General features: G+C 38.9%; 1 protein-coding gene across 4 annotated transcripts in view; it reads left to right on the top strand.

Annotated features, from left to right (window-relative positions):
• Positions 1–14,525, top strand: part of TMEM232 (transmembrane protein 232) — a 236,186-nt gene that overhangs the window by 50,844 nt on the left and 170,817 nt on the right. The gene's annotated exons all lie outside the window — the stretch shown is intronic.

Here is a 14,525-nt window from a genome sequence, read left to right as displayed (position 1 = left end):
GTTCCAAAAGTAAAATCTCATCTTATTTTTTTTTGTAAAGTACTATTCCATTGAATTTATATCCTGTATTTTTTTTAATATTTTATTTAAGAAAGGATTAATGAACAAAAACAAAGGTAGGAGGGGTACAACTCCACACAATTCCCACCACCCAATCTCCATAACCCACCCCCTCCCATGATGGCTTTCCCATTCTCTAGCCCTCTGGGAGCATGGACCCAGGGTCGTTGAGGGTTGCAGAAGGTAGAAGGTCTGGCTTCTGTAATTGCTTCCCTGCTGAACATGGGCGTTGACTGGTCGGTCCATACTCCCAGTCTGCCTCTCTCTTTCCCTAGTAAGGTATGTGTCTGGGGAAGCAGAGCTCCAGGACACATTGGTGGGGTCTTCAATCCAGGAAGCCAGGCCAGCATCCTGATGGCATCTGGAACCTGATGATTGAAAAGAGAGTTAACATACGAAGCCAAACAATTTGTTGAGCAATCATGGATCCCAAGCTTGGAATAGTGGAGAGGAAGTGTTAGGGAGGTACTCACTGCAAACTCTAGTGTACTTCTGCTTTCAGGTATATATTTTGCCGTAGTTTATGGATACGTGTGCACATAAGCTCTCTCTCACAGAAACTGGTGTATATCTAGGTTATGGGACTTTGTTAGAAAGTGAACTACCTGAGATGAAATTAGAGTGTACTATAAAAAGAAAGGTCTCACCCGGATAATGAAGCTGAAGGGTTGTCATTCCACTCGTGAAGTCCCTGGATACAGTCTGAGGGGAAGCATGTTGAGGTGGCAATCGTTGCGTTGGTTAGGTTGTGATCGGCGGATGCAATATTATTTGGTTTGGATTGGGAGATGCATATGGGAAAGTGGGCCCTATCCAAGGGTTCCAGGACTGGGGGAAGTAGGGGCTCTATAGTGGAGATGTGAGGTTCCTGCTGTCTTAGGGTTCAAAAAGACAATCGATAGTTAATGTTATCATCACATTATTTGGTAATTGGGTTAACTTTGAAAAGTCCCTTTGTTTTTGTTTGCTGTGCAGTATCCAGTATCTTGTATATAGCTATGCTATTGGATGCTTCTAATCTACTTGGTCTAGGCTTTTGAGAGAGTCCGCATATCAAATACACAGCCTATATATTAAAAAGATTCAGTTTGTGTTTTGAGAAACTTTAAGACATACAATTGATTTTCCCCCTCTCATATTAATAAACTACTGATTTATATGTCTACATTTTGCTAGGAGTGTACATAAACACCATTCCCACCACGAAAGGACTATGACACATCCCTCCCGCCCACTCCCACCCCCAATGGCCCAGGAAGCTGCATGTCTACCCCTCACCACTGGGTTTTTACTTTGGTGCCCTACTTACAATTTAATCAGGTCCTGCTTTTAGTTTCCCTTTCAGATCTTCTTAGTCAGCTTCTGTTGATGAGTGGGATCATCCCATACTCATCTTTATCTTTGTGACTTAGTTCACTTAACATAATTCCTTCTAGCTCTGTCCAAGATGGGTCAGAGAAGGTGGGTTCATTGTTTTTGATAGCTGCATAGTATTCCATTGTGTATATATACCACAGCTTTCTCAGCCACTCATCTGTTATTGGGCACCTGGGTTGCTTCCAGGTTTTAGCTGTTATGAATTGTGCTGCTATGAACATAGGAGTACACACCTCTTTTTGGTTGGGTGTTATGGAGTCCTTGGGGTATAACCCCAGGAAAGGAATTACTGGATCATATGGAAGGTCCATGTGTAGCCTTCGGAGAGTTTTCCAGACTACTCTCCACAGAGGCTGTACCAATTTACATTCCCACCAGCAATGTAAAAGGGTTCTTCTGTCCCCACATCCTCTCCAGCATTTGTTGTGCTGTCCTTTTTGATGTATGCCATTCTTACAGGAGTGAGGTGGTATCTTAGTGTTCTTAATTTGCATTTCTCTGACAATCAGTGACCTAGAGCAGTTTTTCATATGTTTGTTAGCCTTTTGGATCTCCTCTGAGGTGAATGTCTTGTTCATATCCTCTGCCCATTTTTGGATGGGGTCATTTGCTTTTTTGCAGCTAAGTTTGCTGAGCTCTTTATATATTTTGGTGATTAGTTTCTTGTCTGATGTCTGGCATGTGAAGATCTTCTCCCATTCTGTGAGGGGTCTCTCTGTTTGTTTAATAGTTCCTTTGGATGTGCAGAAGCTTTTCAATTTGATGTAGTCCCATTGGTTTGTTTCTGCTTTAGTCTTCCTTGCAATTGGGCTTGATTCATCAAAGATGTCCTTGAGGTATAGGTGGGAAAGTGTTTTACCAATGTTTTCCTCTAAGTATTTGATTGTATCTAAGTATCTGACATCTAGGTCTTTGATCCACTTGGAGTTGATTTTTGTTTCTGGTGAGATAAAGTGGTTCAATTTCATTCTTCTGCATGTTTCAACCCAGTTTTCCCAGCACCATTTATTGAAGAGAGCCTCCTTTTTCCATTTAATCCTTTGGGCCCCCTTATCAAAGATTAGATGCCCATAGGTGTTGGGATTTACTTCTGGGCTTTCAATTCTGTTCCACTGGTCTGTGTGCCTATTTTTGTTCCAGTACCATGCTGTTTTGATGATGATGGCTTTATAATATAGTTTAAGGTCTGGGAGTGTGATGCCTCCATTTCTGTTTCTTTTCCTTAAGATGGTTTTGGCAATTCTAGGTGTTTTCAGGTTCCAGATAAATGACTGTAGTGTTTTTTCTATTTCTTAAAGAAGCTTGGTGGAAATTTGATGGGTATTGCATTAAATTTGTATATGGCTCTGGGGAGAATATTCATTTTGATGATATTTATTCTTCCAATCCATGAGCATGGGATATCTTTCCATTTCTTGGTATCAGTGTCTATTTCCTTGAGTAGTGACTCATAGTTTTCAGCATACAAGTCTTTCACTTCTTTGGTCAACTTTATTTCTAGGTATTTGATTGATTTTGCTGAAACAGTAAATGGGAGTGATTTCTGGATGTCTTCTTCTTCAGATTTAGTGTTTGCATAAAGAAATGCCACTGATTTTTGTACATTGATTTTGTAGCCTGATACCTTGCTATATTGCCTAATAACTTCCAGTAATTTTCTGCTGGATTCTTTAGGTCTTTCTATGTATACTATCATATCATCTGCAATAGTGAGAGTTTGACTTCTTCCCTTCCAATCTGTATTCCTTTGATTTCTTTCTCTTACCTGACTGCTATGGCAAGAACTTCCAATACTATGTTAAAGAGTAATGGTGACAGTGGACAGCCCTGTCTAGTCCCCGATCTGAGAAGAAATGCTTTCATCTTCTTTCCGTTGAGTACGATGTTGGCTGTAGGTTTGCTATATATAGACTCCACTATCTTGAGGAATTTCCCATCTATTCCTATTTTTTGTAGAGTTTTGAGCATGAACGGGTGTTGGATTTTGTCAAAGGCTTTCTCTGCATTTATTGAGATAATCATGTGGTTTTTGGCTTTGCTTTTATTGATGTGGTGAATGACATTGATTGACTTACGGATGTTGAAACAGCCTTGCATTCCTGGGATGAATCCCACTTCATCATGATGAACAATCTTTTTGATGTGTTGCTGTATCCGGTTGGCCAAGATCTTGTTTAATATTTTGGCATGTATGTTCATCAGAGATATTGGTCTGTAGTTCTCCTTTTTTATTCTGTCCCTATCAGCTTTTGGTATCAGGGTGATGTTGGCTTCATAAAAGGTGGAAGGGAGTATTCCTGTTTCTTCAATCTTATGGAATAGCTTAAGAAGTATGGGTATTAACTGTTTCCTGAAAGTTTTGTAGAATTCATTTGTGAAGCCATCTGGTCCAGGATTTTTGTTGTTGGGGAGATTCTTAATAACAGTTTCAATTTCTTTGTCTGTTATTGGTGCATTTAGATTTTGTAGTTCTTCTTGGTTCAGTTTTGGAAGTGCATAGGTTTCTAGGAATTGTTCCATTTCTTCCAGATTCTCTAGCTTGGTGGCATATAGTTCTTTATAGAAGTTTCTCAGGATTCTCTGGACTTCTGTGGTGTCAGTTGTGATGTCTCCTCCATCGTTTACAATTCTATTAATTTGAGTCTTCTTTCTTTTTTGTTTGGTGAGTCTGGCTAGGGTTTTGTCAATTTTGTTTAATCTTTCAAAAAACCAACATTTGGCTTCATTGATCTTTTGTATGGTTCTCTTATTTTCGATGTTGTTTATTTCTCCTCGAACTTTAGTGATTTCTGTCCTTCTGGTTGCTTTAGGGTTCCTTTGTTCCTCTTCCTCTAAGTCCTTGAGGTGTGCAGTAAGGTCATTCATTTGAGCTTCTTCTTGGTGTTTAATATTTGATTGTATGGCTATTAGTTTCCCTCTCAGTACTGCTTTAGCCATGTCCCAAATATTTTGATAGGTTTTGTCTTCAATTTCATTAGTTTCCAGGAACATTTGAATTTCCTGTTTGAGTGAGTCTCTGACCCAGTGGTTCTTAAGGATCATGTTGTTTAGTTTTCAAATTCTGTGTCTTTTAATAATTTTCCGTTTGTTGTTAAATGTTAGTTTTACTCCACTGTGGTCTGAGAAGATACTTGGGATGATTTCAGTGCTCTTGAATTTATTGATGTTGTTTTTGTGGCCTAACATGTGGTCTATCCTTGAGTATGTGTATGTGGATTTGAAAAGAAGGTGTATTCCAGTTTTTGGGGTGGAGGAGTCTGAAAATGTCCAAGAGGTCTAGTCTGTTGATCTCTTCATTCAATTCTCTTGTATCTTTATTGGTTCTCTGCTTTGTCAATCTGTCTAAGTGTCAGAGTAGGGTATTGAAGTCTCCCACTATTATTGTATTACTATTGATGTATTTTTGAAATTCTTTCAGTAGATGCTTAATGTATTTAGATGGTCCCTCGTTGGGTGCATAGATGTTAATAATTGTTAAGTCTTCTTGGCTGATTGATCCTCTAATACTATGTAATGTCCTTGCTTATCTTTTATTACTTTATTTAATTTAAAATCTATCGTGTCTGAGATGAGAATGGCTGTTCCTGCCCTTTTTTGTGGTCCGTTAGCCTGTATGATAGTTTTCTATCCTTTCACTTTATGTCTGTGTTTATCTTGTTGTGACAGATGGGATTCTTGCAAGCAGCATATGGTTGGGTTATGTTTTCTGATCCATCCCCCTGCCCTGTGCCTTTTGATGGGTGAGTTTAAGCCACTGAAATTTATTGATATTATGGATTTAATGTATTGTAGTGCCATTGTTCTAAAAAAAATTTGTTTGCTCTGATATATTGCAAGTATTATAGTGATGTTCTTGTTTATAAGAGGTCTTTTAGAACCTCTTTCAGGGCCGGTTTGGTGATGGTTGCCTCCTTTAACTGTTGTTTATCTAAGAAGGTTTTGATCCCTCCATCTAGTTTGAATGAAAGTCTAGCAGGATAGACTTTTCAATCCTTGGTTGAAACCCTTTTTCATTCAGGGCTTGATAGATATCTTGCCACTCCCTTCTGGCTTTTAGAGTTTGAGTGGATAATCAAGTCTGCAGATAATCTTATGGGTTTTCCCTTGTATGTGACTTTTTGTTTCTCTCTTGCAGCCTTTAGGATCCTTCTTTATCCTTACTTCTTCTCATTGTGACTATGATGTGTCTTGGTGTCTTCAGGTCTGGGTTGATTCTGTTTGGTACTCTCTGGGCCTCTTGAATCTTGATATCCTTTCTGTTATTGAGGTCTGGGAAGTTTTCTTGTATTATTTCCTCTAGAATGTTTGCTTCCCCTTCCTCTCTTTCTTCTTCTGGCAGGCCAATTATATGAATGTTACTTCTTTTGAGATCATCCCATATGTCTCTGTTGTTGTTTTCTGTGTCTCTCAATCTCTTTTTGAGCTCTTTCACCTCTTTCTTCGTTTTTTCTAACTCATCCTCTGTCTGACTAATTCTGTTTTCTGCTTCTGTTAGTCTGCTTTCCCTTGGCTCAGCTTCATTACAGCTATTTCAGCTTTCAGTTCTCTAATTGCCTCAAGATAATCAGTATTTTCCTTGGGGGTCACAACTGTTGTTTCCCTAATACTGCCATTCCTTTCCTCCAATGTTGTTTTCATTTCTGTGATTAATAAGTTTATTATTGCTTGCATACTTTTCTTATCTATGCTTACTTCTGGCTGATTTGTAGTTTCTTCTGGGCTCTTGTCTTCATTCATTGGAGTAGCAGTTTTATTTGTTTTTGATCTACCTATTTTTTTTATTTATGTGTTTCTTTTTTTTATGCTCTGTTGTTCCTCAGTTGTTGTGTCTTGAGTACAAGTAACACTGTACTAAATACCTTTGTGACAATTGCACTCACCAACCTCCGGAATTACAGTAGCAACTGAAGTAAGTATTGAAGTAGTTTAATCATTACCAGTTAGCCAAACAATTTCTCCAGTCCGTGAAAAAATAGTAACCAAATCCCAGTGAAGAAAGAGAAAAGAAAGAGAGGATAGCAAGAATAGACAGTTATGCAAATCTACTATCCACTGTATATTCTAGGGGTAACAAGAGGGGAAAGGGAACTAGAGCAGAGATACACACATAGAGAGTCCACTCTGAGTCAGATATCTTTCCCAAAGTAATTCACAAATTCAGAAAGGCAAAGAAGAATGAAGAAGTGTATGACAAAATTAAAAAAAAAAAAGAGAGTGAGACAAGAGAGAGAAAAGGGAGAAGATAAGAAAAAGAGTTGTAATTAAAGAGCAGTGCAAGGAACTTCCCAAATGTGTATCAGTGAATTCAAAAAAGCACCCTGTTTGGTGGTATGGGGTATCCTGCTAGGAGCTGGTTCCCAGGGACTGCTTATGGGGGGGGGAGGAGGTATGCTTGAAAATTAAAAGGAAGAAAAAAGAATTTTTCCCCCTACTCTAATTCTTAACCCAAATTAAGTTATAGTCACCTCCTTGTCACCGCTATGACTCCTTATTGGCTGGCCTGCTAAAGGCAGAAAATCCTACTGTTCCAGGAGATGTGTTTGGAGCTCAGCGGCTAGCAGCTTCTCAGTCCACCATTGTTGTTTTCGCCAGGCTATGTTTTTTTCGACCGGTTATCTTGTTTTCGCTGGGCTGGCTTCACGGGCGGGTAACAGACGACCAGGGACTCATGGTTGAGCTGTAGGCAGTAAATCTTTATTCATGCAGGATGCAGCACAATCTAAGATGAGCTAAGTTAAACTCAAAGTACAGTACAGTACAACTCACAATGCTGTCTTTATATATACTTGCCAAGTAGGGTGGAAACAAGATGTGACATAGAGAGGGTGGAGAGAAAAGTGAAAATCAGAGTATGACAAGGAGGGGGTGGATCAGGCGAGAATCCTATCACTGAGCCACAAATGCCCTGGAGGGAGGGTGGTACTTGTTAACAGTGGTTATGTAAATAGAATGAAGTGGTTATGTAAATAGAATAGTGTTGAGCAGGGGGGATTTAAACCAAATGAAACAGAAGGGGTCTCATGCATACCAACACGCCATCTTCCAGGAAACCCCCCCCTCAAGACTTTTTTAAAGGATTTCTCGAAAATGAAAACTAAGTCCTTTGATCCAATGAGAGCTATACTTAAGAAGTCTTTGGATCCGCCCTCAGGGTCGTGGTGGGCCCTGGAGACTCCCAAGAGAAAGCCCCCGAGCTATAGTGCTCCCTCCGGATCCTCTGCCGGCCACCCAGCAGTGCTCTGCAACCGGCGGAGGAGCCGCCTTCCCGGGCGGAGGACAATGCCCGGCGCACCCGCATTGCCCGCCGCCACCTGGGAAGTCTGGAACAGCCCACCCGCTAGTCCGTGCCACCTTTACTCTAATTCTTAACCCAAATTAAATTATAGTCACCTCTTTGGTGTTACCACTAGGACCCCTTATTGACTGGCCTGCTAAAAGCAGAAAATCCTACTGTTTCCAGAAGATGTGATCAGAGCACACGCTGCTAGCAGCTTCTCAGTCCGCCATCTTCCACAGCAAGCCCCCTGTGTTTTCTTTATCCAGTCATCTGTCCTGGGGCATTTAGGTTACTTCCATATTTTGGATGTTATAAATAATGCAGCTATGAGTATAGGGGTGCAAATATCTCATCAAATTACTGCTTTCATGTTTTTTGAACATATGCCTAGGAGTAGTATTGCTGGATTATAGAGTATTTCTATTTTATTTAAAGACTGCATAGTTTTTTCATAGGGGGAGCACCAGTTTCCATTTCAACTATCAATATATCAGAATTCCTTTTTCCCCAAATTCTCACTAACTCTTGTCATTTCTTGTTCTGTTGATGTAGACCAGTCTCACAAAATGAGTGGCAGTATCTCAGTCTGGCCTTAATTTGCATTTATCTGATGATGTGATGTGAACTAATTTTGGAATAACTCTGGTGCCAATAAGAATAATCACTACAAATTTTATAGATTTTCCTTTTTTTAAGTTTTATTTATTTATTTAATTTGATGGGATTTTGAAGGGAGAATGGGAGACTGAGAGGGAGGGCACAAATGAAGCTTTCCCCTTGTAGGTGGGGACCAGAGGCTTGAACCTGGGACCTTGCGATGTGTGTGCAATGAAATTTATCTTTCTGAGATGTGCTTAGGCATTTAAAAATGCTGTCATATAAACTAATGAATCCAGTAAGTATAGCTTCTAATATTAGTTAATTTGATAGTTACAGTTCTAGGAAGTTTTAATCACTTGAAACACATAAAATCCTGATCAAGATGGTTTTTATATTAAGGAAAATGTGTTACTTCATGTAAAAAGAATTTTATATAAAATAACAATATTTAAACTGCCAAATCACAGTCACACAGAGACAAGTAGGAGGATCAAGGCACAGGGATCTGTTGACCATGAAAGAAAGTTTCTCAGGTTCTTTGTTCTCACACCAGACATGCACTTTATGATTTAGAAATGCACATGCGATCTTAAAGTTACAATGAATATATATATTGCTACACACAGCATGATAAACATTAAGCATGGCTACAAATCTTTGCACTGTGCATCTGGAGTGTTGTAAATGTTACATAATTTTCTCCAGAGTGTCATGCCTCATGAATTGACAGTTTTCAGGTTTATGTACAGCAATACTTTGATCAGGACTGAGGAGTCAGGACTGTCTCCATCTTTCTGCAGTGCCATTTTAGTGTAATTATTGTTCTTAGACTTTTTCCCTTTATGTTGACGAGATCATTATACTATGCAAAAGACAATAAAAGAGCATTGTATCAGTTGCATATTTTGTCTAATCCCAACTGTGTAATAGTTTAGAAGCTATAAACTCTCCATTATAAAATATAAAATTGATGATATTAGTATAGTCAGAGTTTTACAATTATTGCAATTATGTGATTTTAGAGTACTAGAATACTTCCATAACCCTTAAAATAAGACTTATATTATACAACTTTTGAAATCGTTTTTATTAAATTTACAACAAAGTATTTTATTCCTTTTTATGCGATTTTAAGAGGAATTCTTTTTTTTTAAATTAAGTTTATTTATTTATTTATTTTCCTTTTTGTTGCCCTTGTTGTTTAACATTGTTGTGGTTATTAATGTCGTTGTTGTTGGATAGGACAGAGAGAAATGGAGAGAGGAGGGGAAGACAGAGAGGAGGAGAGAAAGACAGACACCTGCAGACCTGCTTCACCGCTTGTGAAGCGACTCCCCTGCAGGTGGGGAGCCAGGGGCTCAAACTGGGATCCTTATGTAGGTCCTGGCGATTTGTACCACGTGTGCATAACCCGCTGCGCCACCGCCCAACTCCCAAGAGGAATTCTTTTTATTTATTTCATTATTCACTTGTGTTTAGAAATGCAGTTTTTGTATATTGGTCTTGTATCTTGCAACCTTGCTGAATTCACTTTAACTCTATTTTTTTTTTTTTTTTAGTGTGAGTGTGTATTCACTGGGATTTTCTTTATTCAGGATCACGATATCTGCATGGAGCTCTTTCTCTATAGGTATATATATATATATATAAAGAGAGAGAGAGCTAGAGATAGAAATCTATATTTCTATCTATCATTGATCTATAACTATCTCATTTCTTCAGATCATATTAAGTGTTAATACTTTACAGTACAGTTAGAACATGGCTACATTTCCTCATCTCCCGATGATATTTGTCTGAAAAATACTTTCACCCTCAATCTAGGTCCTTTTCCATCATCTTGCACCAGGACTAGAACACCTTATTTTCCCTCATTCCCTAGATTCCATTGCATTGATTGATGCAATACATTACATACCTGTCCAAATGCCACTTTGTTTTTTCCTTTTCTTTCCATGTTTCTTAAGTTTCATTTATAAGTGGGATCATCTGGTATTCTCTTTTTGTCTTATCTCAAATTGATTTCTTTGAGAACCATCCAAACTGAGGCAAAGGAAATGATTTTGTCATACTTATATCTAAAGGATATTCAGTTGTGTATATATACCACCACTTTCTTCTCCATTCATCTACCATTGAGCATCTGAATCACTTCCAATTTTGGGCTATTACAAATTTTGTTGATATGACCACTGGTGTCCATAGATCTTTCTTTGAATAGGTGCTCTTATTTCCTTTGGATAAAACCCCAGGAAATAGTTAGCTAGGCCCATTTCTGGTATTCTGAGAAATCTACAGGGTATTTTCTACAAATAGTTGGTCCAATTTAAATTCTCATCATCGGTGTAGGTGGGTTACTTTTCCTCACTGAAACTGCCTAGTCCTGGAGCAAAAATATACTCATGGACCAGTGGAATAAAATTTAGAACCCAGAAATAATCACCCATACTAGTGAACAACTATGTATTTTTTTTTTACAAATATTTTAATAGAGAAACAAAACATTAAATGGAGAAAGGAGAGTCTCTTCAATAAGTGGCTTTGGGGAAACTGGGCTGATATGTGCAGAAGAGTGAAATAGGGCAACTACATATCACTATGTACAAAAGTCAACTCCAAATGAATCAAAGAAATGGATATCAAAACAGAAACCACCAAATAAATTGAAGAAGACATTCACTTAACAGTTCATTATGTCTGATTTGGAAATGTCTTATAAAATATTGGATTTGAGTCCAATATCAAGGAAAAAAAGTAAAATAAATGAAACTACATCAAACTTAAAAGCTTCTGCACATAAAGGGAACCATTACTAAAACACAGACACCCTACAAATGGGAGATCTTTATAATCTGTACATCAGATAGAAGACCAATAATAAAAATATATAAGGAAATCAGAACAACAGCAAAAAAAAAAAAAAAAGTCAAACAACTCAATTAAAACTTAAGAGAGGACATGGACAGAATCTTCACCAAAGAAGAGATTCAGAGAACCAACCTCGTATATGAAAAAATACTCGGGAGTTGGGCGGTAGCGCAGTGGCTTAAGCGCACATGGCGGGAAGCTCAAGGACTGGCATAAGAATCCCAGTTGGAGCCCCCCCAACTACCCACTTGCAGGGGTGTCGCTTCACAGGCAAGGCAGCAGGTCTGCAGATGTCGATCGATCTTTCCCTCCCCCTCTTTCTTCCCCTCCTTTCTCCATCTCTCTCTGTCCTAACAACGACATCAATAACAACAACAACAAACAAGGGTAACAAAAGGAAAAATAATTAAATAAAAAGAAAAGATTTAAGGAAAAAGTACTCAAAGTCACTGGTATTGAAAGAAATGTAAGTAAAAATGAGAGACCACACTACAACTGTAATGATGCCATTCATTAGTAAAGAAAATGGACATTATAGGCGACGTGTTGTTTTTTGTCTGTCTGTGAGAAAGCATCAGCATATGAGTAATAAAATCATGTGTAGTGTGTCTATATGTCAAGATAAAAATGTATTATTATTATCATTACTAAGGAAGAAGAGAAGAGCGAATATTATAAAGAAAATTTTAATCTGTACAAAATTAAATGTCAACAAAATTTTGTTTTCATTTAGACTTTATTGCATGATCTTACATTACATAACACATTGTAATACTCAAGAAGCAATTGTATGAATTAATTAATTTGTAAGCAAATGTATGAATTAATGAAGGAAATAAAAGAGACACTATAGTGAATTTTTTTTAATTTAAAAAAGGAGACATTAACAAAACCATAGAATAAGAGGGATACAATTCCGCACAATTCCCATAACCCAATCTCCATATCCCATCGCCTCCCCTGATAGCCAACCCATTCTCTTATCTCTCTGGGAGTATGGATCGAGGTTGTTGTGGGTTGCAGAGGGTGGAAGGTCTGGCTTCTGTAATTGCTTCCCCGCTGAACATGGGCGTTGACTGGTCGATCCATGCTCCCAGTCTGCCTCTCTCTTTCCATAGTAAGGTGGGGCTCTGAGGAAGTGGAGCTCCAGTACACATTGATGGAGTCATCTGTCCAGGGAAGTCTGGTCGGCATCTTGCTGGCATCTGGAACCTGGTGGCTGAAAAGAGAGTTAACATACAAAGCCAAAAAAATTGTTGAACAATCATGGACCTAAAGGCTGGAATAGTGCAGATGAAATGTTGGGGGGTATTCCCGGCATGCTCTTGTGTACTTCTGCTTTCAGGTATATATTTTCCCCTAGTTTATGGGTACGTGTGAACCTATGCTCTATCTCAGAGGACCTGGACTGTATCTAGGTTTGGGGACTTTATTGGGGAGTGGAACACCTGGAATGGAATTAAAGAATACTATGAAAGGAAAGGTCTCACCTGAGTGATGAAGCTGAAGGGTTGTCATTCCACACCTGAAGTCTCTGGTCACAGTCTGAAGTGAAGCATGCTGGGATGGCACTAGTTGCGTTAATTAGGTTGCGATCTGCGGATGCAATATTATATGATTTGAATTGAGAGCAGCATGCAGAAAACTGGGCCCCACCCTAAGGTTCCAGGACTGGGTGAAATATAGGCTCTATTGTGGAAATGTGAGGTTCCTGTTGTCATAGGATTCAAGAAGACAATGGATAGTTATTGTTATTGTCACATTATTTGGTGATAGGGTTAACTTGGGAAAATCCCTTTGTTAGGGTTTGGGGTATAATACCCAGCATCTTTTATATAGCTATGCTACCAGTTGCTTCTGTTCTGCCTGGTCTAGGCTTTTGGGAGAGACAACATATCAAAGACAGCCTATGTATTAAAAAGACTCAGTCTGTGTCTTAAGAAGTTCTAGACATATTATCAATTTTCCCCTCTCATATTAATTAAATAGTGGTTTATATGTTTATACTTTAATAGGATAGTAAATAAACACCACTCCAACAACCAAAAGACTGTGTCCCATCACCACCACCCACCCTGCTTCCCCGACCCACCCACCCCCGCCATTCCGGGAAGCCCAATGGCCACCCTCCCCTTCACCACAGTGTTTTTTACACTGGTGCCCTGCTCTCGATTTAATCAGATCCTGCTTTTAGTTTCCCTTTCTGTTCTTCTTTCTCAACTTCTGGTGATGAGTGGGATCATCCCATACTCATCTTTATCTTTCTGACTTAGCTCACTTAACATAATTCCTTCTAGCTCTGTCCAAGATGGGTCAGATAAGGTGGGCTCATTTTTCTTAATAGCTGCATAGTATTCCATTGTGTATATGTACCAAAGCTTTCTCAGCCAGTCGTCTGCTGTTGGGCACCTGGGTTGCTTCCAGGTTTTAGTTATTATGAACTGTGCTGCTGTGAACATAGATGTACACACATCTTTTTGGCTGGGCATTATGTAATCCTTGGGGTATATCCCCAGGAGAGGAATTACTGGGACATATGGAAGGTCTATGTCTAGCCTTGTGAGAGTTCTCCAGACTGCTCTCCACAGAGGCTGGACCAATTTACATTCCCAACAGCAGTGCAAAAGGGTTCCTCTGTCCCCACAGCCTCTCCAACATTTGTTGCTGCTGTCCTTTTTGATGTGTGCCATTCTCACATGAGTGAGGTGGTATCTCAATGTTGTCTTTATTTGCATTTCTCTGACAATCAGTGACATGGAGCAGTTTTTCATGTTTGTTAGCTTTTTGGATCTCCTCTGAAGTGAATTCTGAAGTGAATGTCTTGTTCATATCCTCTGCCCATTTTTTGGATGGGGTCATTTGTTTTTTTTGGTGCTAAGTTTGCTGAGTTCTTTGTATATTTTGGTGACTAGTCTCTTGTCTGATATTTGGCATGTGAAGATCTTCTCTCATTCTGTGAGGGATCTCTTTGTGTGATAGTTTCTTTGGCTGTGCAGAAGCTTTTCAATTTGATGTAGTCCCATTGGTTTGTTTCTGCTTTAGTCTTCCTTGCAATTGGATTTGTTTCATCAAAGATGTCCTTGAGGTTTAGGTGGGAAAGTGTTTCACCATTGTTTTTCTCTAAGTATTTGATAGTTTCTGGTCTGACATCCAGGTCTTTGATCCATTTGGAGATGATTTTTGTTTCTGGTGAAATAAGGTGGTTCAATTTCATTCTTCTGCATGTTATAACCCAGTTTTCCCAGCACCATTAATTGAAGAGAGCCTCCTTCTTCCATTTAATCCTTTGGGCCCCCTTATCAAAGATTAGATGTCCATAGGTACGGGGGTTTAGATTGGGCTT

The sequence above is a fragment of the Erinaceus europaeus genome, chromosome 11, assembly GCF_950295315.1.
Source record: "Erinaceus europaeus chromosome 11, mEriEur2.1, whole genome shotgun sequence".
NCBI classification, from domain to species: Eukaryota; Metazoa; Chordata; class Mammalia; order Eulipotyphla; family Erinaceidae; genus Erinaceus; species Erinaceus europaeus.
Note: the sequence above shows the minus strand (reverse complement) of the source record. Positions and strands in the feature narration are given on the sequence as shown.